Source organism: Macaca thibetana, chromosome 20, assembly GCF_024542745.1.
Source record: "Macaca thibetana thibetana isolate TM-01 chromosome 20, ASM2454274v1, whole genome shotgun sequence".
NCBI lineage: Eukaryota > Metazoa > Chordata > Mammalia > Primates > Cercopithecidae > Macaca > Macaca thibetana.
The window spans coordinates 70,264,364-70,287,771 of NC_065597.1; the positions used below are offsets into that span (position 1 = coordinate 70,264,364).

Consider the following 23,408-nt stretch of genomic DNA (forward strand, 5'->3'; position numbering starts at 1 on the left):
TAAATTCTCTTTTCTACTAAACAAAGTCGGAGTTGCAGTTCTGTCCCTTTAGCCCCAGGAGCCCAGACTAGTACAATCTCTAGAGGATGGCTGAGGTCCTCTAATAAAAAACAATGTCTAACTCATTTTCCCAGTGCCTGATTCATAGTGTGAAACATCCTATAAACATGTGTTGCAATGAAATTCAACTTGTAAGTTTCAAAATGTTTTTTATGAGCACCTGCTCAATGGATCGTGGGGACTTACTATGCATTCCTATCCCCACTTCACAAACAGAGAAAGTGAGGCTCAGAAACTTTAAGCAGTTTCCTTCGAATATTCTATGCCTTTGATATAATTCTAATGTTTTGCCTACCATGCATGCAGTTGGTGCTTAATCACTGCCAATTAACCAGGCCTAACAGACCCAAATGTAGCTCCTGTGCTGCCATCCTGCTGCCTTGGGTTAGAGGAGACCCAGATGAGTTTTGGCAAGGAAAGTGGTGCCAACTCAGGTCTGAGTGGCTCTCATCTTTGTAAGCCATCTCACCCTCCTGGCAGACCCACGATCCACCTTTTCCCCACACGGGTGGGCACCACTTATACATTCATGAATTTGAGATCTTGCCAGGCCCTCAAGGTTGCCCCCAGCTCCTCCTGTCTTCCTACCACTAAGTGAAGACTTGTCGGTTGTGTCTCCACGGCTTTGAAAATCCAGCCATTTCTCAGCAGTTGGAGTGTGAAATTAGGCAGATGGAACATCCAGATAACGGACTGTGCCGCATCTGGAAACTGTGGCATCAACCAACAATCAGAGCTGGTCACTTTATAGCATGTCAGCAAAGGAGGAAATTAATGACACTTTATTCTTGATGGCTAAATTCAACCCAGCAAAGCAGTAAGAGTATGGACACTGGGGTCTGGAACACAAATCCCACCTCTACCATTTATTCTCTGCGTGATTATAAAAGGAGACTTAAGCTTTGGATTTTCCTACCCATAAAATGGGTACAAATTATCTCCAATAAATGTGTGGAAGATTCAGAGAAATAAACCACTGTGGCATACTGTAAGCACTCAATAAATTATCTGATGTTTGCTCTTTAATTTCCTTAAACATAAAAAGATACCCAAAACCGTGCCAACTGAATCAGAACACAGGTTTTACAAATAATTAAATGAGGTCAGCACAATTTCATTGAAGCTGTCCAGGCAGCTTTAGTGATAAATGAAGCAACATTCTGCAAGTACATCTATTACAACCTTAAATTAGTCAAACATAAGGTAGCATGCAAGGAGAGTACAGACCAGGAGGTGTTGCAAATCAGAACGCTATAGAAACGGCCACAGATTGCAAATCATAAATTCCACGTTCCAGAAGTTCCATTATATGTAGATACCAGAAGGCAAATAAAAGCATACTTAAAGATAGTGTTGGCAACATCTCTTTGAAAAAAAAAAAAAAGATGAAAATGGTATGATTTCATAGCACTAAACTCAAACAAGTGGTAATACATAGTATCAGCCCAAAAATTTTTCAAAGAGCTGAGTAACAGCTGAATAACAGCTGAATTGGAACTATTTGGACATTTTTGAAAAAATAAAAGATGTGGTACCCTTGATCACAGCATTAGAGACAATTTTCTCAATTCCTACTGAAGCCTCAGTGAACTCTTAGATGGCCTGAATGACAATACCACGTCTATATGAAGCCTGAAAAAAGTTCTGCAGGGCTTCCCAACTGGGGGTGGTGGAGGGGTGATTTCGTTCTCCCAGGGGCATTTGGCAATGTCTGGAGACATTTTTGGTTGTCCCAGTTTGGGGAGATGAAGATGCTACTGACGTCCACTGAGTAGAGGACAGGGATACTACAAACGCTCCCCCAAGCACAGGACAGACCCCACAGCAAAGAACGATCAGCCCCAAATGTCAGGAGCACTGAGACTGAGAAACCCACGCTGGAGTTAGCCAGCCTGTTTTTTGGTTGCAAGACCTTGAGGGAGCTTTTAGCCTCTCTGAGCCTTGGTTCTACCATCTATCAAATAAGGGAGAATCCCAGGACCTAACTTCCAGGTTGTTGAGAGATTATGAAGAGATATTCATCACCATCATCACTTCCATTCAACAGGCTCTTGTTATGCCTTGGGCACTGTGCCAAGAGTCTGCATGTGCATTATTTGATTTAATGTTTGTAACAACCCTATCGGGGAGGTAGCACGGCTAAGGTCCCACCTGAAAGGGATGCAGGCTAGAGCCCCAGCAGCCTATGCCTTGACCTCTTCATCCTCGCTACCCACAGTGCGGTCTATAGGCCTGCAGCGTCAGCCTCACCTGGGAGCCTGCTAGGAATGCAGAATCCTGGGCCCTGTCCCAGGCCTACTGAGAGCAAATCTGCCTGTGAGCCAGATCTCCAAGTGATTTATGTGCCTGTTAGGGTTTTAGAAACCATTTGCTAAGGTCTGCAGCTGACCCTTAAGTAAATACAAAATAAATATGAATGATTTGTATTGTCATCACTGTAGCTTATGGAGAGATCTACTAGGATAAAATTCAGACTCGGCATCGTAACACGCGTGGATGTGATAATGACTCCCCAAGGGCATAGGGTCTGCCATGCCTTTTACAGAGTCTCTCTCCATACAGATAAAGACCTGGCTGTCAAATAGGAAGAGCCAGGACCCCACACCAGCTCTTCTGCTTCCTCAGTCCCTCCTCCTCCTGCAGCACCCTGTCCTCTCCAGTAGCTTATCTATTTCACACTACGGTGTAAATGGCTTATCTATTTCACACTACAGTGTAAATGACTTATCTATTTCACACTACGGTGTAAATGACTCGGGGTTTGTGAGGCCTCTCCCAGGGATAGTTGCAAAGCTCAAGCCATGCTTTCTGCCACTGTTTGATGAAAGAATCGAGATCTTTATTGCCAAACCTCAAGTAATGGGCAGTGCCATTTCAGTGCACAGGAAGGTGACATCACAAAGCATTCTTTATCTCTTTAAAATTTCCTACCTTATTATACAAGTCATGCATGAGTACATCCTCAGGATAAAATATTCAAGTTATACACAAGTACATAGGGTACAAAGCAAAAGTCCCTTTCATCAGAGAGGCGCTGAAGGTTTCAAAGCAGAGACTCCTGACTTTGGATCTCAGCTCCAACCCTTACTAGATGTGTGTCTTTGGACAACTTACTTAACCTCTCTGTGACTCAGTTTCCTCATCCGTACCTCAAATATCTGTTTAAGGATTAAATGTAATAAGGCCTTTAAAATGCTTAGCTTTGAGCCTGCACACAATGGGAATTAGCAATGTTTTCACACCCTACTCTTGTCCCCAAAGGTAAGTCCTATTCGCAGCTTGGCATGAAGACTTGGAGACCCTCTGCTATGCATTCACTTATATAGGTACCCAACAAGCACAAGTGCACATTTAGTATAAAGATGATCACAGCAGACCTTAGTTCTACAGCTCGCTTGCTTTAGAGTTCACCTGAGTTGTGGGGATATTTTAATGCCCATCACACAGATGTATCTCTTGTTCTAACAGCTCTGTACGTCTATCCTTGGGATAGAGGCACAATGACAGATTGAAAAATTCCCCCATTGTGGACATTTAAGTTTCCACCATCTACCCACTGAAAGTCGACCGTACGTGCAAAGGCAGCCAAGCTCGAGCATGTCAGACGGAGGAAGCTGAGCAGCCAGGAAGTGGAGCCAGGCGGAGGATGCTGTCATCAGAGCCTCTGCCAAGGACGGGAAGGATGACGACAATCTGGGGCACACTCAAAATAAATAATTGTCCTTAACCCTCTCAAAATTGGGAAGCACATCCTTAGTCACCGGCTTCCTGTCACAGCTGGGTGCTGTGCCCTCACACCGCCCACTGCAAGGCTGTGCCCAGGCTCCCAGGTTCACAGCCAACAAGGGCACCTGCCCGGGATGATTCCTCTGCCCCAAGTGCTTTCCTCCAGCAAAGGGGCCAAATACAAGCAGTTAGTTACTCTGGCCATAAAGGACCTAAAAAATGACCCAGAAGAGCTGTTTCGTGACTTGGGTAGTATCAAAACCTTGAAATCTTACCCAGAATGCTAATCTATAAAGCAGATCAAAGGGAGGGCCCTGGTGGAACCAAGCTGGTGTTCAAACGGGGAGATAAAGAGCCTCATCTTTTCCCCTGAGACTCCCAGGGTCCTCCAGAATACAGGTGACAACCCACTAATCTATCTGGTCCAATTGGTTTCTCAGATTTGGTGGCTGGAGCTCATGGAGAGGAAGTTACTCACCAAAGAACCACAGTGATTAAGTAGCAGAGTCCAGGGAAGGACTCTAGTCCCCTGACCCCTGACTCCCAGGCTACCGCACTTTCCGCGAACTTCTACAGCATGTGCTTATTTAGACTAAGGTGTGAATGACTGTGTCATTCAGAGATGATTATGTCTTCAGAGACACTTTCCATTAGAGCCACAGCTCTCCACCCCAGGTAGGTACGGCCCAAGTGTAACTCACAAGATAAACAACTCAGAACTTCCTGGGCTGGGGGTGTGTTTCTCTGAGAGGTCCGAATGTGGAAAGATAAAATAACAACCGAGAAAAAAACTATAAAAACTGCTTTGATATTTTAAAAATGAACTGAAAATGAAACCAAATAAGAAATTCACCTGAACTTTTATGATTAAATTTTGGACTTCAATTCAATGCGGTCCTTGTCTAAGTGCCTTGAGACGAAGCACCCGCGTGGCCCTGGCCCTGGCTCCTGACAGCATGAGGTCCGTCTCTTCTGCTGTTCATACATTAGGTTGGCGCAGAAGTTACTGCAGTGTTTGCCATGACTTTTAATGCCAAAAACCGCAATTACTTTTGTGCCAACCTAATACGTTGGGGGAAAACTGTGAGGGGTCCTGAGCCCAAGGAATGACTTCTTAATGCAAAGATTATTGGCAGCAGAGTAAGTGAAAGGTTTTCAGTGGATGAAAGGTCATCCCAAGTCCTTGAAATCTCTGTGTATGCAGTCTACTCTGCCTAATCCATAATCATAAAATGAGCATTTATTGTGCAAACATTTATGAAGTACCTACTGTATGCCCAGCACTATGCTAATCACTTTACAAGGATGAGAGGGGCATTAGCATTACCTCCCATTCTACAGATGACAAAACTGAGGCTCAGGAAACATAAGTCATGGGAATATCCGAGTCCATCAGTGATAGGAACAGGATCCAGAAACTCTTCCTCTCCAGCAGTGTGACCAACCATCCCAGTTTACCCAGGGCCATTCTCCTGTTAACACGGAAAGTAACACATCCCAGGAAGCCTGCATTCCCAGGTATAACTGGGACAACTGGCTGCCGTAGCGGAGGGTCTGCTGAGGCTATTCAGAGAACAAAAATAGTTAATACTGATGCTTAAGCTCCCGGAGTGTTGGAACGGAGGCTAACTCCCCGATCCTGGGCGGGCCATGTGGAGTGGAAACGAGGACCGCAAGTCTGCATGCAAGTGTTGGAGAATGAGGGTCCGACTGGGTGGCCAGCAGAGGCAGCACATCTCTGACACACGCCTTTGAGTTGTTTGGATGGGGGTGACCCAACAGTCCTACACCCCAGGAGCTCCCTCAATCCCAGATAAACCAGAACAGCTGATGACCCTACTTCCCAACGAGAAGCTGTTGCTGAATATTCCAGAAAACACACACACCTTCAACAACTGCAGGCTCCGTATGTCTGTCTACTTATTTGCTTTCTATTCACCCCCCCTCCCCCCGCCTTTTCCCTCAAACTGGCAGGCAGTGCAATGCTGTGCTGTTGTCTTGCTCTCTCCATGAACGACTACAGAAAGAAAAAAACAAAATGGAAAAGGTCATTGTGCTTTAAAAGGAGCCTTTAAAAAAATAAAAGAAAGAAAAGAAAATTACCTGAATAGGCTCCTATTAGTGGGAAGTGAGAAAAGGTTTCAAATGGAAAACTGTTCTCAAGAGAAAGCACATGTTGACCCTGTGATTGTGTTTTACACTTGTGTTGAAAATGTTCTCGCAATGCTTCAGAAGGCTTTTTTGCATATTTATTTTCCATACCCTGATGAGAGGTACAGTTCGGAGCACTTGTTGACAAGTGTGGAGACAGACGTTCTGCCTTACAGGCTCCCTCTCTCCTGGGCTGCACGCCTTCCCCTGGGACCTCTAGATCCACATTCAACTTCTGTCTCTGCCTCCACCTCCTCTCTCTCTCTCTCCCTCGCCCCAATCTCTTCTCTTCTCTTTCTCTTCCCTTTCCTTTCCTTCCTTTCCCTCCTCCTCCCTCTCCTCCCTCCTTTTTCCTCCCCGTCCACATCCATACCAGCCTTTGACCTACTCCTTCTCACCAAGCTCACTCAAGCTCAGCCTTTGCACTTTCTGTTCCCTCTGCTCGAACACCTTTCCCTTTGTGATTTGCCTGGTCAACTCCTTCTCACCCCTTGTGTCTCAGCTTACATGACCCCATCTCAAGGGGACTTTCTTGAACTCCCCATGAAAAATAGTTCCATTCTCCGACAACCCCTCCACATTCTGCAGCTTCCTTCAAAGCAGTTACCCTACTCCTTGTAGCCCCTTCCTGGACATATTTGCTGTGCATGGAGGAGGCAGACGTCACGTCTGTCTATTTGCACTTGTATCTCCAAGGCCTATCCCCATGCCTGGCAGATATACAGCAGGTGCTCAACCAGTGCTTTCAACTGCATGACTAAGCCAATGACTCCCACACACTTGACTGACAACTCTCTGGATGGTTTCTGCTTCCTCGGTTTGGGCTCCCCGAGAAGTGGATCCTGAGATGAAGATTTAAGCGCAGGTAGTTTACTTAGGAGGTGAGCCCCTGAGTGCGGAAGAGGCTTGGGGAAGGGAGGAAAGCCGATGCAGGGTGTGCTATGAAGAGACTGCCAATGCAGGCAACAGTGGCCCCATCCTAGGGGCCACTCGGAGATGACGCAGCACCTGTTCCCCCTGCCATGGGGCAACATCACCGGCTGAGGCTGCTACTAGGGACTTTATCCCTGACACCTCTGGTCTACCCCAAGCTTGGAAGAAAAGAAAGTCCTCAGCAGAGAGTCATGGGTGCTGTCAAAGGACCCCACTAGAATGGACCAAGACGATAAGTACCAAGGGGACAAGAACGGATGGTACCGCAGCATCTGCCACACCTGGTGACCACAGCCAGCAACTGCACCAGCGTCCTGGCAGCCCTTACCCTGCTGAAAATGTCTCCCGGCAACACTGGCTGTGTGGGCCACCCCTTCCTTCTTCAACTGTCTCCCCTCCTGCCTTTTCCGACTCTCCCACTGCCCTGTGTGCTGATTCCTGGTCTCCATCCCTAACCCTTCTCCTGTTCTCCTCAGTGAGCAGCGTCCCCACCCACCGCCCCTTCCCCTGGGAAACACAACAGTAGGTGAATCCCAGCCTCGGGATCCCCTCACCTGAGCTCCTGTCCCAACAGACAACCACCTGCTGGAATAACGGCAACAACAGTCACAACGGAGGGTAGGACTCAGCAGTACTGGGGTGTCAGAGCTACCTGCATGCTCTCAGAATGCACCGCCTGGGCTCCAGCATGGCCTCCAGCCCTCACTAGCTGTGAACTTGGACAGATTACTAACCTGCTTTTTTTTTTCTTTTGAGACAGAGTCACGCTCTGTCACCCAGGCTGGAATGCAATGGCACAATTTCAGCTCACATCAACCTCTGCCTCCCAGGTTCAAGCGATTCTTCTGCCTCAGCCTCCCAAATAGCTTGAACTACAGGCGCCCACCACCACGCCCGGCTAAGTTTTGGATTTTTTTTAGCAGAGACAGAGTTTTGCCACGTTGGCCAGGCTGGTCTCAAACTCCTGATCTCAAGTGATCTACCCCTCTCAGCCTCCCAAAGTGCTGGGATTACAGGCATGAGCCACCTCACACGGCCAGATTACTAACGATCTTAAAACTGCTGATAAAGAAAGTCTTATCGCAAAGGGCACTTATGAGTCTTCAGCTAGTTTAACACCAGTACATTAAAGTGCTAAGCACGGCGCCGGGATGAGCAAAGCGCAGCGGGCAGGCCAAATCCAGCCTACCACCACCAAAGATGTTTCCCATTTGGTTCTCCACAGAGAACATGTGGTAACCCCCGGCACGGTGCCTGGCACATCGTTGGTGCTGCATAAATATTGGATATGACAACATTAGTGTTAGCGTCCGCGTTAGTATCAGTGTCCATATTCACACAGAATGTGGGACTCGTTACCCCATTTTCCAGATGAGAGATCTCCATGTACATACCTCACAGTCCTCTCCTTCCCCTGTTCCCTGGCCCTCCCCATAGAACACCCCCGACTTATCAGCGTCACTAACCCAGACTCTCAGGCTGGGATCCTCAGAGCCCTCCAGGATGCCATTTCTTCCCACAAGCCCTGGAGATTCAGCCTCCATGCCCCTTAGCTGTAGCCACACTTGCCTTTCCAACCTCACTGTCCTCTTCATTCCCCTCCCTGGACCAGTTTTCCCCATGGTGGGTTCCCTAGAATGTGGATCCCTGGGAAAGAGCTTCCATGGTCAATTGATTTTAGAAAATATCACATGTCATCTACCCCTCTCCAAGAGTCACAATAACCATTAAAATGCTAAAGGCTCTGAGAAGTCCCTCAAAGAGATGTGTTAACTCTATGTAACCCAGCATTCAGCAAACCCGCACAGCATTTTTTGTTTGTTTGTTTGTTTTGTCACTTAAAATCTGTTTCTACCACGGGACACAGATTGGGAGCTACTGCCTGTGTCTGGCACAATGGTTGCCTCTCTGGAATCCCAGACAGACCAGTCTCTCTTCCCTTTCACCTATCCCAGGAATTTATAAACATTTTCCATAGAAGGCTGGATAGTAAATACATTAAACCTTGTGGGCCAAGCGGCAAAACTGAGTATATTATACAGGTACTTACGTGATAAGACAGAAAACAAATTTCTATCAACATTTTATTGGTAGAATTCAAAACTTCATTTGTGGGCACAGAAATTTGAATTTTATGTCGTTTTCACACCTCACAAAACAGCCTTCTTCTTTTCATGCTTTTAGTCAATTCTTTAATAACAAAAAAAAAATAAAAGTAAAAAAACACAGATAAATCACATCTTCTACAACCCAGCTCTGATCACCTCTGTGTTAAAACATGTTCAAAGACTACGCTCTCTCCCCAGCGGACAAAGTCCAAGCTCATCCCCCAACCATTCAAACCCCTATCAGCCACACCTGCTGTCCATCTATAATTCCACCCCACTCTCCCCTTCCATTCCCTGTGATACATTCACATAAAACTGCTCCCTGCTCCCATATACATTCATCCTTTTCTGTTCTTGTGTCTTTTCTCATAGGGCTCCCTCCTCCTGGAATTCCTCTCCACAATCTCCACACATCCAAACTTAAGGACTAACTCAAGGGCCACCTCCTCCAGGAAGCTTTCCCTGATCTCCTCAGGGAGAGCTTCTATCTCCTTCCTCCAAACTTCCAGGCCTCTTTATCTCAATATCACATACAGCACTTGTATTAGTTCATTCTTGCATTGCTATAAAGAATTACCTGAAACTGACCAGCCAGGTACAATGGCTCATGCCTATAATTCCAGCACTTTGGGAGGCCAAGGTGGATGGATCACCTGAGCTCAGGAATTCAAGACTAGCCTGGCAAAACATGGTGAAACCCTGTCTTTACAAAAATACAAAAATTAGCCTGACTAATACAAAAATTAGCCAGGTGTGGTAGTAGGTGCCTGTAATCCCAGCTACTCCAGAGGCTGAGGCAGGAGAATCGCTTGAACCCGGAAGGTGAGGGTTGCAGTGAGCTGACATCGCATCACTGTACTCCAGCCTAGGTGACAGGAGTGAGACTCCGTCTCAAACTGGGTAATGTATAAAGAAAAGAAGTTTGGCCAGGCACAGTGGCTCACGCCTGTAATCCCAAAATTTTGAAAGGCCAAGCCAGGTGGATCACTTGAGGTCAGGAGTTCAAGACCAGCCTGACCAATATGATGAAACCCCATCTCCACTAAAAATATAAAAATTAGCCAAGCGTGGTAGCAGGTGACTGTAATCCCAACTACTCGGGAGGCTAAGACAGGAGAATCGCTTGAACCCAGGAGGCGGAGATTGCAGTGAGCCGAGATAGCGCCACTGCACTACAGCCTGGGCAAAAGAGAGAGACTCCATCTGAAAGAAAAAAAAGAAGTTTAATTGACTCACAGTTCTGCAGGCTATACAGGAAGTAGCACTGAGAAGGCCTCACGAAACTTACAATCGGGATGGAAGGCGAAGGAGAAACAGGCACCTCTTACATGACTGGAAGAGGAGGAAGAGAAAGTGAAGGGAGAGGTTGCTACACACTTTTAAACAACCAGATGTGGGAACTCACTCATTATCACAAGAAGAGCAAGGGGGAAATCCACCAGGGAAATCCCATGATCCAATCACCTCCAACATCGGGGATTATAATTCGACATGAAATTTGGGTGGGGACACAAATCCAAACCACACCACCACTGGCCCCCATCTACCTAAAACTGGGGTCTATATCTTTCTGACCCAGTAACATGACATCTAGAAGCTGTGAAAACAAGCTCCCATGAGGAATGCTGCAGCAGCTGTGTGTCTCAATGGGCGATGGTTCTGCTGAGAAAATCCATTTCACGTCCTCCTCCTCCCCACTCCATCCTTTCCACACTGCCTCCTGTGGGTCGCCACCAGTCCATTCCACATCCTCCTCCTCCCTACTCCATCCTTTCCACACTGCCTCCTGTGGGTCGCCACCAATCCATTCCACATCCTCCTCCTCCCTACTCCATCCTTTCCACACTGCCTCTGGGTACCCACCAGTCCATTCCACATCCTCCTCCTCCCCACTCCATCCTTTCCACACTGCCTCCTGTGGGTCCCCACCAGTTTCAGAAGTGAGAAGAGCTGATATCAAGATGTGAAAGCTATCTCTTTAAATTCTGAAAGAACTTGGAGGTTGAGATGGAGAAGATGAGCCAGAAGTTAGCCTGTGTCTGGAAAGGTCCTCACCTGGTGTCTCTTCTCCCCATCTTCAGAAGAACAAGAGAAGCTGAAGTCATGCTAACATGCAGAGCGTGTTTTGATTCAAAAAGGATCATGAGATGGTATTGTGCGGGTCAACGCGACCCAGTGTGAACAATGTTCTCATTTACCAATCTCATCTCCTTATTTGCAATCAAACTAATAACGGTTTATCTCAATCTCAGGGGAAACGAACCACATAGACATGCAGCAGCCTTGGAAGAAACAGCTCCCTGCAAAGCCAATTCTGTTCTGATGGACAGGATTGGAGAAAGCTGCCACCATAGTAGAGAGACCTGAGCCCTGTTCCCCACAGGCGCAGTCAGCATCACCTTCACGGCTAAACCACCCCCATTCTCAGCAGAAGTGTGGGCCAACCTGTGGGCCACAGATGGAGGAATCAGAGTCTCAGAGGTTAAGCATTTCTTTTTTTTTTTTTTTCTTATTTACTTATTTTTAACGGTCAAATAAATATTGTACATATATGAGACTGGGTCATTTCCATCTTCTCTGTTCTATTCACACACCCAATACACAGACCTCACTCCCACCACCATCTTTATGGAGGGAGAAGGGGACAGGTAATGAAGAGGATTTCATTGGGTTCACCCATGTGGACGGACTCCGGGAAGACTGAGATCAGGTTCTGCAATTTGTCGCGGTGGACCCACGAAACCCTTCCGAGACAGAACATCATCCCAGCTGGCCTCAGCTGCCTCCTGCCTAAAGCATAAGATCTTGGCCTAACGGCCCTTCAAAGGCAGTTCAAGAATCCCTTCACGATCCTTCATCTTAGGGCTTGTTAGACCCACTGGCCTGCAGAGGAAATAGACGAAGCTGGCATGGATATCTTTCCTTTTGCTCTCACAAAATCATAAGCATCTTGGCTGGGCGCAGTGGCTCAAGCCCGTAATCCCAGCACTTTGGGAGGCCGAGACAGGTGGATCACGAGGTCAGGAGATCGAGACCATCCTGGCTAACCCAGTGAAACCCCGTCTCTACTAAAAAATACAAAAAAAAAAAACTAGCTGGGCGAGGTGGCGGGCGCCTGTAGTCCCAGCTACTCGGGAGACTAAGGCAGGAGAATGGCGTAAACCCGGGAGGCAGAGCTTGCAGTGAGCTGAGATCCGGCCACTGCACTCCAGCCTGGGCAACAGAGTGAGACTCCATCTCAAAAAAAAAAAAAAAAAATCATAAGCATCTTAAAAGAGGTTTACCCCACTTATGAGGACAGCTCTCTGTGCCACTTCAACCATTAAAACGTGGTGTGAAAAAAAAAGCCACACTGCTGGGTTGAAGGTAGGAAGGAAAGACTGCTAGTCACAAACCTCCCGTTTACTCGGAAGGGCGTTGCAGAGGCCAAGTAACCATGGATTAAACACAGGAGAAGTTTCTTTCTCCCTCAGGCAGGAGCATGGGTATCTGCAGCTCAGGGCCAAGGTGTCCCAGGGCCCAGGGACCATCTCTGGAAACCCCGGCCACCCTCACCACACATCCAGCAGGGCTCATTACCAGCCTTTATTCCCTCAAAATGTGGGAAAAGGAGAAGTGCATGAATTGCCCCTGCACCACTCAGAAATGTACACATCACCAGCTCACACGTCCCAGACGAGGATTTAGCTCATAAGCACTCGCTACAAGGGAGGCAGATACAGCAGTCTGCTAGGGCTGCCATAACAAAATGTCACAGGTGGGGTGGCTTAAGCAATAGAGATTTGTTTTGCACAGTCCTGGAGGCTGGAAGTCCAAGACCAAAGTGTTGGCAGGATGGGTTTCTCCTGAGGCCTCTCCTGGACTTGCAGGTACCCATCTTCTCCCTGTATCCTCACAGGGTCTTCCCTCTGTTCTCCAGCACCCCTGGCATCGCTCTGTGCACCCCATCTTCCCTTCTTATCAGAACACCAGTCAGATTGTACAAGGGCCCCTCCTAAGGGACTCATTTTAACCTAACGCCCTCTTTAAAACCACATTCTGGCCGGGCATGGCGGCTCACGCTTGTAATCCCAGTACTTTGGGAGGCCAAGGTGGGCAGATCACCTGAGGTCACGAGTTCGAGACCAGCCTGACCAATACAGCAAAACCCCATCTCTACTAAGACTACAAAAATTAGCCGGGCGTAGTGGCACACCTGCAGTCCCAGCTACTCGGGAGGCTGAGGCGGGAGAATCGCTTGAACCTGGGAGGCACAAGTTGCAGTGAACCAAGATCACGCCACCACTCTCCAGCCTGGCGAAAGAGCAACATTCCATCTAAAAAAATAAAAAATAAAATCCTGAGGTCCTGGGGGTTAGGGCCTCAACGTGTGAATTTGGGAAGTGGACATCACTCAGTTCATAACAACAGGGACACATAGTCTTGATCCTGGGGAGTCATGTGCCTGCTAAAAATTGGGGGATGGTGGGTGGAACTGCTGACAATGAGGAAAGGAAGAGGCCGGATGCGGTGGCTCACACCTATAATCCAAGCACTCTGGGAGGCCAAGGTGGGAGAATCATTAGAGTCTAGGTATTCAAGATGAGCCTGGGCAACACAGAGACTGTCTCTACAAAACATAAAAAAAAAAAAAAATAGCTGGGTGAAGTAGCACATACCTGTGACCCCAGCTACGTGGGAGGATGAGGCAGGAGGATCACTCCAGACCAGGAATTAGAGGCTACGCTGAGCTGAGATGACACTGCTGCATTCCATCCTGGGTGACAGAGTGAGACCCTGTCTGACATAAAATAATAATAATATTTTAAAAAGCCAAAAAACAAAAAGAGAAGGAGACTGGATCAGGGGAACAATTAACTATCTTTGCCCTAGACAGTGTCCTATCCTGGTTCGTAGCATCCACAGCTCATAGCATCTGGCACCAGGGAGGAAGTCAAACAGCTGATGGTCTAAAGAAGGGAAGAGAACACAAAACTCATGGAGATGCCGCCTAGATCTCATGCTTGGGGGCTCGTCTGGTGTAAGTCTGTTGTGCTTTCAATGCCAAGAACACAGCTGGCCCATCATTGGGTCCTGCAGAACAGAAGCCTGTGGGGTGTTAGGAGAGAAGTTTCCAGAGTAGGCAGGAGTAAGCTTTGCAACTCCAAAAAGAGATTGAACATGCACAAGAGCAGGTATTTCTGTCCAGTTTGTTCCCTGATGCATTCTGTCATGGAGAATGGTGCCCAGCACGTAGTAGGTACTCAATAAATGGCATGGACGCAGACAAGGAAGCTCAGAGGAGGAACTTCATCTCCATCCAGGGCAGTACTGGCAGGAAACCACTCTTTTTTTTTTTTTTTTTGAGACGGAGTCTCGCTCTGTCGCCCAGGCTGGAGTGCAGTGGCCGGATCTCAGCTCACTGCAAGCTCCGCCTCCCAGGTTTACGCCATTCTCCTGCCTCAGCCTCCTGAGTAGCTGGGACTACAGGCGCCCGCCACCTCGCCCGGCTAGTTTTTTCTGTTTTTTAGTAGAGACGGGGTTTCACTGGGTTAGCCAGGATGGTCTCGATCTGCTGACCTCGTGATCCGCCCAAAGTGCTGGGATTACAGGCTTGAGCCACCGCGCCCGGCGGAAACCACTCTTAAGTCATCCCTCCCCACGACCCCATCATGCTGTGTTTTCCTAACATTCTCAGCCATCTATAGGTTGGTGCAAAAGTAATTGGGGTTTTTGTCGCTAAAACTAATGGCAAAACCGCAATTACTTTTGCACCAACCTAATATATTTCATTATTTTAAATGACAGCATCTAGAAGCAGGGCCTGCGTTCCTAATGAGTAGGGCAGGTGAGGTATACGGGAAGGGAAAAGGTGGCTTCAGCCACACAAAGGATCCTGACTGAGACCCACCTTTGAAAGCAGGTGTGCTTTGGAAATATGTTTAGTGTTTATAAATGGCCCAGAAGCAGGTTCACCCAGCACAGCAGAGGAAGCAACTCGGCCGGTGCTCAGGAGCACGTGGGGCATGGTGCTGAGCTCTCCCATACCTGCTTCCCCACTGTAAAGTGGGAGGATCGCAGCATGTACCACAGAGAATGTCCTCAGCATTAAATTAGGCGACGCCTGAAAGCATCAAAGCGCAGTGCCTGACACTGAGCAGGTCCTCTGCAAATGCCAGCGACTGGGAGAAGTCTGCATCTGTCAGTGCTGGTCCCCGGCTATTCCAAGGGCCTTAGAGACGTTATGAGGATGAAGATGGCTAGGGGACAGGTAGAAATGTTGCTCATTTTACATTTTAAGAGACTGTGGGACAGGTGCGGTGGCTCGTGCCTGTAATGCCAGCACTTTGGGAGACGAAGGTGAGTAGATCACTTGAGGTCAGGAGTTCAAGGCCAGCCCGGCCAGCATGGTAAAACCCAGTCTCTACTAAAAATACAAAAATGAGCCAGGCATGGTGGCACATGCCTGTAATCCCAGCTACTTGGGAGGCTGAGACAGGAGAACTGTTTGAAGCCGGGGACAGAGGCTGCAGTGAGCCAAGATGGTGCCATTGTACTCCAGCCTGGGCAACAGAGAAAGACTCGTCTCAAAACAAACAAACAAAACCGCTGTGGTCTTCATTTCTTCAATGCTTTTGAAAATAATGCCAAGAGCATGAGCTAAAGTTAGAATATAAGAATTGAGGAGGGAGACCCACAGAAACCTCCTAACTCCTATCACATAAAAAGCGGGATGCACTGCCAGAGAGGGGCCTCTCTCGACAACAGCCAGCCATGCTTGAAGGCCTCAGAATAAACAAGGAGACCCCAGAAGACCCTGGGTTAGAGTTAAAGGGAAAAAATCAACGCTGAGGCCCCCTGCACACAGAGGTCACCATGAAACCATGTCACTAAAGGCCAACCCTTCCTGCCCCCTGAAAGGCCAGAATTTTTTAAAAGGATGGCCTTTGAGCTTTTGTTTCTTAAAGAGCTTGGAAGTGTGCATAACAGCAACAGTTTTAAGAAACCATGTACTGCAGCTTGTTAAATCATTGGAAATAAAATCTAAGCAAGAGTTTCAGAATTAGATTACCCAATATGAAGGAAACATATTTTCATCTCAAGTTCCTCTAAATAGATGTTATTTTCCCTTGCTGTAAAGGTAGGCTATTTTCCTTATTATTCTTTACTCAAGAAAAACAAGGAAGTGGGAGGGCGGGAGACGAAAACCCACATCGGTTAGGTGCCCCAATGCTGCAGAGCAATTCTAATCAGCATTAACATTGCAGTAGCCCAGGAAAAAGAACTGGGAGGTTTCATCGTACAGGAACAAAACTGAGAGATGAAAATGCAGTCGCAAGCGTAAAAAAAGTTATTATGAAATCTGTTCAAGCCTCATGCTTCTCCAATGATTCAAGATAATCACATGAGCAGCTTCAAACATTATGCATTGACATCATTCAAACAGATAGCTCCCAGAGGTTGGATATGAGATCAGGGAATTACCATTCATCATACGTTTATGACAAATCTAATGGCCTGAACTGATTTGTGACTGGTTAAAGCTCATGTGGGTCTCTCCAACTATGGCTACCTTGCTACTTAATGATCCTCCTTGCTTAAGAAGAACCCCCATGGAACCCATAACGTCTCATTGGAATAAGGAACGGGAAACTCCTCACAACCCAAGGTCAAGTGCCTAAGGTGTGGATCTTCTCAAAGTCCAGAGTCCTGTCATTCAAACAGCAAATACAGAACCGTCCTCTTGCTGGAGGTTAACTCCAGCAAACAGACAGACAGACTCAGGTTTAAGAGTCTACTGTGCTACTTTCTGGATGTGGAACCATGAGCAAGGCATCTCCCCTCCTCGTGCCCTGTCTCATTTTTAATATCAAGATTATAATGGCCTCTACTTCTTAGGGCAGTTATGAGGATTAGTGAAATCATGTATATAAAGTATTGAGCACGATTCTTGGCACAGAGCAGGCATTTAATAAATGTTAGCTAGAACCGCTGTTACGCCCAGTACCGATAAGATAATGAAGTTAACAGTCTCCACGGGAAGGGTTTGTAAGAACATAACAATCCAAAGACAGTAATGGCGCCACTCTGGGCTCCTCCTTCCCCGTTACCCACGTGGCAGATACAGTGGGAGCCCATATCCCCTCCAGCCAACTCGGCTGTCACCTGCAGCTTGGAGAGACAGTTCCCTCCCACATCAATGGGTCCCTTATTTAAGCACCTGGGTCTCTGCACCTAGGAGTTTCCTGCAGCCATGGGAATCTGCTCAGCCTGTGTTCCGGGCAGGTCAGGAGTTGCAGAGTGAGCAGCCACACCACCGGTTTCTAACACTGCACACAGAAGACACCCACTTGTGTGCAGAAACTGTCTTCCTTTAGGCTTGTAACTCCCTTCACATGAAAGATTAATGAGGGAAATCGTTGTATTCTGCATAAAAACTAGATCAAATTTCTGCACAAAATCATTTGTCTAAAAATTTAAGTTTTCAAATAAAAATTAAAATAAGTCAACAGAAACTGTGCTACTTTATTAAAACAGAGTTTTATTTCGCATGTATATTTTTGTCTCTCCATCATTTCCATGTCTGACCACTGCTACTACTGTGTCTTATCATAACATTCCATTCATACTTAAAACCAAGCAAAGGGTGAAGTTCCATCCTTAACAACTAAACAGGCATTTTGGACAACACATTCTTGGCAATGAAACCTGGACAACATTTATCAAACATGATAGGAAAATTTATCACTCTGCATTATAAAAAGGACAGCCAGATATCAACTGTTACAGAAATGAAATAGATGGAAAATTTTTAACAAATTTTTCTTAAAGAGACTGCCAGAGATCTGGAATAGCCTCCTTGTCAGTCATCTGGAAGCAATTCTTCACATAATTGATGAACTTGGCTTCCACTTTGGGAAGAAAACCACCTTTTTCTATATTTCCTTGCATTTTTGCTCTAACATCTTCTACAGAACTAGGTCCTTTTGGTGTTTTAGGAGGTTTTTTCCTGTTTTTTGAAGGATTCTTGTCCTTTTGATCTTGGTGTTGATCATGGTTTTGAGTCTTTTCCATTCTGATATGACTTGTGTGCATTTTTGGCTGGAGTGTCTCATATAGATTTCTTCATTGGTGCTTTTTCTTCAGTTTCCTCATTATCAAAATCACCATCATCATCATCATCAAAATCATCATCATCTTCATCATCATGACTAGCATCATCTTCGTCGGCAGCAAGTTTTACTTTTTTCTGTGGAACCTTGCTACCACTTCCAGGGGCAGCCTGTTTTCCGGATATACTTAAGAGTTGGTTTCACATCCTTGTCTTCATCTTGTGACTCTGCATCTTCCTCCATAGCTACAAAGTGCTGTCCACCAGCATGCACTGGCCCTGAACCACACTTCAACTGTAAGATCACCGGTGGCATGATTTCAAAGCCCCCATTGGCTGTACAGGCATTTACAAAGTTGCCAGTATTACTTTAACTGGACTGCCTTCATAATTCATTGCCTCTGCTTCAACAACATGCAATTCATCCTTTGCCCCAGCCCCTAAACCAACCATTCTTAAAGATAACTGGTACTCTTTTTCATCATTATCCACCCTGAAGTGATAACCTTTGTCAGCCTTGAGTTCACAACTGAAAAGATAGTTCTAGGGCCTCAGGGGGCTCATGGCCATGACCACCGAATCTTCCATTGGGTGGTAGCATGCACTTAGGTGGGAGAGAAGGCGGATAGAGATAAATGACCACTGCTCAAGAGAACAGCCATGCAGGATGGAATCACACCAGGGAAAGCTCTTTTTATTTTTATTTACTTATTTATTAAGACAGGGTCTCACTCTGTCACCCAGGCTGGAGTGCAGTGGCACTATCTTGGCTCACTGCAACCTCCACCTCCTGGGTTCAAGCGATTCTCCTGCCTCAGCCTCCCAACTAGCTGCGACTACAGGAACACGGCACCGTGCCCAGCTAATTTTTGTATTTTTAGTAGAGACAGGGGTTTCACCAGGTTGACCAGGCTGGTTTCAAACTCCTGGCCTCACGAGATCCTCTCAACTCGGCCTCCCAAAGTGCTGGGATTACAGGTGTGAGCCACTGTCTGTGCCTGGGCAGTACCACTTTTCTTAATGCCAGGATCTTTAGACTTTATGTGTTGGGGGGTGTGTGACATAGAGGGGACGTGTGGCTGCATAAGTGTTTGCTCATTTTTCAAGAGAATCTATGCTCCAAGTTGATCAACATTAAATTTTGTGCATTCAGTGTGACACCTCCCAGAACGACCCTCAACCAGTGGGAAATGGGAACAGGCAGAGCTCCGGGAAGCGGTACTTAGGGATGTTCTGGGCCAACCGCTGGAGTCTACCAGCAGGCCTGGGTGCCAGCTGCCCACAGCAGTAAGCAGCTCATTGAAAGACCCTTCATCTCTTCCCCACTCCCTCCCTGTGGGATCACCTCAAATAAATCTCTTGCATTCAAATCCATGTCTCGGAGTCTGCTTCTTGAAGAACCCAAACTACTGCAACCTAGATAAGGCCTCCTCCTCCTCAGCACACTTTCAGCTTCTGAGGTGACCCTACTGTCCAGCATGACATCATGGAAGGAGCCCAAGCAGGGGCGTTTCACAGATGGGGTTCAAATCCCAACTCTGCCCTTACTAATTGTGTCATCGAGCCAAGCCGCATTGCTGGTCCCCCATTTCCCCATCCTTAAAGCAGCACCTGCATTACAAGGATGTGATGAGGAGTCTGCCACAGAACCAGCTCAACCCTTGTTCTGTTCACTAGTTGGAGTTTCCTAAAGAGAAGCAGGTACCCAAAGTTTCCAGAGATGCCTGTAGAGCACAAGTGCTTGGCATAAAGGAATGGGCTCCAAAAAGCAGAATGCAAAAAATTCATTAGGGAGAAATTTTTCGATAGAGAATGGAGTAACTATCATCACGAAGAGAAAAATCTTTTCTACAAACATAGAAGGATGTCCCTATTGCCAGATCCCTTGCGTCGGGAACCAAGAAACTAAGTTCCTCTTGGCCGAGGCTGTACTTGCCATTGGCAGCCTGTAATTGGAACCAGAATATTTCTTAGGTATTGCCAAGTCGATCGTCGACTGGCTTGTTTTCCTAGAAAATGAGTGACAGCTGCACAACAGCTTTTAAGTCATCGAGAGAGAAGAAAGAAAGCCTAGCCAGGGACTCTATGCGCCTTCTGTGCACCCCTGGGGGACTATTGGTGCATTCACGTCTCAAACCAGCACACATCCAAGTTAAAACTTAGCACTTGGCTGGAACTTCTAGGAGAAGTTGTTCCTAAATCAATGTGAAGGAAACTTAAAAATTAATAAAGTGATGGGCAACCTGTATACTGACTTTTTTTTTTTTTTTTTTCAAAACCTCCTTTGACACCTTCCTAATTAAGGAGAACTGGCTGCTGGTTTCTGCTTCTGGTACCCAGAGTCGGGGAATCACTGAGAGACAGAAGGAGTAACTATTAACTCTAGGTTGTTTTTTCCTTCTCTTGGAAACTGATTGCACAGGCTGGATGAAGGATCTGATTAGACGGCAAAGCAGACCAACTGGGAGTTGTGGGTCCAAGGGAGAGCTCGGTCAGCACTGGTCATCCACCGGGGCAAATGCCTTGGCAGAAAAATGAGTAGACAGGAACAGCCAAGCACTCAAGAAATGAAAGACGCTGGGAGCCCCAGGGAGGTCAGGAGAGATCTCTCTGACCTTTCTGGCCCTGGTAAAACAACAGTGAATAAGACAGACACAAAGTCCCTGTCCCAAGGGCACTGACATGGGGGTGTAGGAGAAAGACAAGCAAATAATTTCACAAGCAATTTCCAAAGTGCGCAAGAAGGGTTATGATTCATTAGTACAAGGTGCTACGTACCTCGTCTGGGGTGTTGGGAAAAGTCAGGTCCACTGAGACCTGGGGATGAGGACTTCCCCAATCAGGGGGAGAAAGAAAGCTGGTTCCAGAGAGAAGAGTCTGCCTGGAAGTCCTGAAGCCCACGGGACTTTTGAGAAAATGAAACAAGCCTCCTGCAACTGAAGCTAGAGAAGGAGGATGAAATTAAACAAGGAAAATAGTATGCAGTTTCCTCAAAAACTTACAAGTACAACTACCATACGATCCAGCAATCATACTTCCAAATATTTATCCAAAATAGGCTGGACACGGTGGCTCATGCCTGTAATCCTAGCACTTTGAGAGACCGAGGAAGGTGGATCACATGAGGCCAGAAGTTCGAGACCAGCCTTGCCAACACGGTGAAATCCCATCTCTACTAAAAATACAAAAAAAAAAAAAAACCAGCCAGGTGCGGTGGCACATGCCTGTAGTCCCAGCTACTTGGGAGGCTGAAGCAGGAGAATCGCATGAACCCAGGAGGTGGAGGTTGCAGTGAGCCAAGATCGCGCCATGGCACTCCAGCCTAGGTGACACAGAGACACTCCATCTCAAAAAAAAAAAAGAATTAAAATCAGGATCTCAAAGAGGTATTTGCACTCCCATGTTTACTACAACATTATTCACAACAGCCAAGGAATAAAAACAACCTAAATGTGCACTGATGGATAAATGGATAAGGAAAGCATGGTATGTTCATACAGTGGAACATGATTTAGCTTGAAAAAAGAAGGAAATCCTGCCACATTTGATGATATGGGGAGGCATTATGCTAAGTGAAATAAGCCAGTTGCAGAAAGAAAAACGCTATATGATGCCACTTACAGGATGACTCTCAAACAGTCAAACACACAGAAACAGCAAAATGGTGGTTGCCAGGGGCTGAGGGGAGAGGGTGGGGAGTTGCTATTCAATGGGTATAAAGTTTCAGTGATGTGGCTGGGCGCAGTGGCTCATGCCTGTAATCCCAGCACTTTGGGAGGCCGAGGCGGGTGGATCACCTGAGGTCGGAAGTTCAAGACCAGCCTGACCAACATGCAGAAACCCCATCTCTACCAAAAATACAAAATTAGCCAGGCGTGGTGGCGCATGCCTGTAATCCCAGCTACTCAGGAGACTGAGGCAGGAGAATCGCTTGAACCCGGGAGGCGGAGGTTGCTGTGAGCCAAGATCACACCATTGCACTCCAGCCTGGGCAACAAAAGAAACTCTGTCTCAAAAATAAAAGAAAATACAAAAATTAGTGGGGTGTGGTGGCATGCGCCTATAGGCCCAGATATTCAGGAAGCTGAGGCAGGAGAATAACTTGAACCCAGGAAGCAAAGGATGCAGGGAGCTGAGACCGTGCCACTGCACTCCAGCCTGGGGACAGAGTGAGACTCCATCTCAAAAAAAAAGAAAGTAAAAAAGTTTCAGTGATGCAAGTTGAGTAAGTTCTAGAGATCTGTTGCACAATATTGTGCCTATAGATAACAATACTGTATTATGCACTTAAACATTGGTTGAGATGATAGATCTCATGTTAAATATTAAGTTAAATGTTCTTACTACAATTTAAACAAAAACATAACAGATGCAACGCAATTGACACAATTAATATCTCAAAATCAGTTCAGATATTAATTGTGGTGGTTTTTAGCTCTGTTAAAACCAGAGCGTTATCTGCCTGCTGTCGAAATCATTTTCAGAACATTAAGATGATTTTTGTCATTTCCCGTGAGCAGCATGTTGTAAAGAGGACCAGAGACTAGCCTCTATTACACAGACTTCTCTTCCTGTGTGTCAAAACCAGGCAGGCTCACCTGAGACAGCTGGGTGACCTGAGCAAGAATGCAACTTGGCACAAAGTGGAGGAGCCTTGCAGGTAACTGGGATTGTTTTTCTCAGTTGACTGCTCGTCAACCATTTACCTTCATTCCAACCCCAGAGCCAGCTTTATGGGCTTGCAACATGTGCAGTCACACGAGGCCCCACACTCCATGTTCTGCTGTCACTGTCTTGAAATTCTTAACTTTTTAACAAGGGGCCTCACATTTTTATATTTTACTGAACCCTGTAAATCATGCAGCTAATCTTGCCACACCCTGAGTAGTTTATCAACATATTCTTCTTTCCAGTCACTAAGAGATTCTTTTACAAGAGAAATAAAATGGTCCAAAAAAAAAGCGTTATCCTTCTAGTAATAATATCTCAGGGACTGTTTTAGTGCTTCTTATAACCTAGACCTCTGGGTAACTACCCAGTTGGCCCACTTCTTAATATATTTCTGGGGCCAAGAACTGCAGGGATCCTTGGACAGCAACTATACCCATGTTTACAGCTCCTCCTTTCACCTTGTTGGGCAAATTGGCAGCAGTGGAAGACAGAACCCTATCACCATTAAGACCAATGGCGCTGGACCCAGATAAACTTGGGTTCAAATCCCAGCTTAGCCTTTTACGTCTGTAAACTGAAAAGACAATAGAACCACAGGACTATTGTAGAGATTAAATGAGATCATGAATATAGAGTGTTCCATACCAAGTGAGAACTCTGTGTTGTCT

At 46.6% G+C, this 23,408-nt stretch overlaps 1 protein-coding gene and 1 pseudogene across 4 annotated transcripts in view; both read right to left on the minus strand.

Moving 5' to 3' along the window:
- RBFOX1 (RNA binding fox-1 homolog 1) overlaps positions 1 to 23,408 on the minus strand; it is a 2,487,135-nt gene that overhangs the window by 2,333,144 nt on the left and 130,583 nt on the right. The gene's annotated exons all lie outside the window — the stretch shown is intronic.
- LOC126944768 (nucleophosmin-like) lies at positions 17,466 to 18,657 on the minus strand (annotated as a pseudogene).